The sequence below is a fragment of the Dipodomys spectabilis genome, unplaced genomic scaffold, assembly GCF_019054845.1.
Source record: "Dipodomys spectabilis isolate Male_0828 unplaced genomic scaffold, ASM1905484v1 ptg000020l, whole genome shotgun sequence".
NCBI classification, from domain to species: Eukaryota; Metazoa; Chordata; class Mammalia; order Rodentia; family Heteromyidae; genus Dipodomys; species Dipodomys spectabilis.
Window position 1 is genome coordinate 2,028,369 of NW_024870697.1, and position 1,378 is coordinate 2,029,746.

Genomic DNA, 1,378 nt, shown 5'->3' on the forward strand with positions numbered 1-1,378 from the left:
TGGATGTGTTAACATTAAAATTAGAAAGGCCTTAAAAAGAGGGCCAAAAGGTTATTTGTATAATGTGGCTTACTTTCAATTATGTTCTACAATTAGGATGTTTTTAAAAGTTATAAAGATGTTAAGTCTAGCTTCGTGGTATAGTAAAGGTGACTGTAATTCCTACATTAAAAAAAAAAAATTGTCATTTAAGTGTAAAAGTTTTAATGTGTAAAAACAAGCAACCAAGAGGCAATGAGTGACACTTGGCCTCAAGATTTCAAGGGATCTTTTCAAAATGCAAATGAAAACTAAAGTATAAAATATTAAAGGTGATTAATAAGAGGCTTTTAAAAAATTAATTAAAAAAATGAATTTTTTGGATATAAAGTTTAAATGTAAAATTGTTCTTGACATTGGCCTCAATGTGCACAAAGGGAAAAATTAAAATTACCAAAATAATTGCTATTCTAGCTTGCTCTAGTTTCCAGCAAGCCCAGAGCAAAGCACAGAGGATCCTTACAAGTTTGTCAGATGTAACTTTGACTCTTAATAAGTTTCAGGTAAGAGCATGCTTAAAAGCTACTTCTATGTTGACCACCTTGTTGCTTTTAATTGGAGTAAAGTGGCCTTTCATAAGACGCATTGATCTGCAAACTGGTTCGAAGCCAGCCCGGGCAGACAAAGGTCCCTGTGAGACTGTCACCTCTCTTCAGCCAGCAGAGTACTAGCCCTGGACTAAAGAGTCAGGGGACAGTACTCAAGTGCCAAGCTCAAGACTCATAGTGGCAGAGTACTAGCCCTGGACTGAAGAGTTAGGGGACAGCACTCAAGCCCTGAGTCTGGGACTCAAAGTGGCAGAGTGCTAGCCTTGAGCTGTAGAGCTGAGGGACAGTGCTCAGGCCCTGAGTTCGAGTCCAGCGACCAGCTAAAGGGAAATGCCAATGAGGCATTTATCCCAATGTGGAGAAGACACTCCTGGGACAAAAGCAATGGAGGAGCATCCAGAGGCAGTAAGCCACTGCTTGGATGGCAGAAATGTCAGATCCTAGTGTCATTTGTGCGTGGCCTTTCAAAACTGGTCAGAGCCGGGAGGTCATAGAAAGATAGTTTGGAAGCATGCCTAATGTTCATGACTACCTTGTAAGAGACAGGAACTTGCCAGTCCTCTATGATAGTAAAAAGCTAATGTTATAAAATGTGGGGGATAGTTTAAATCTCAACCCCTTTATGTGCCAAAAAGCTTTAATTGATTGGCTGACACTAGTTACATGAAGTTCATTTGCTCAGGAAAAAGTTTGCAAACCTGAGTGTGTTTCTATTGATATCTGTCTAAAGGCCTGCAAAGGTAACTTAGGCATCTTAGACATTGTTGAGATCACATTCCTAAGCCATCTAG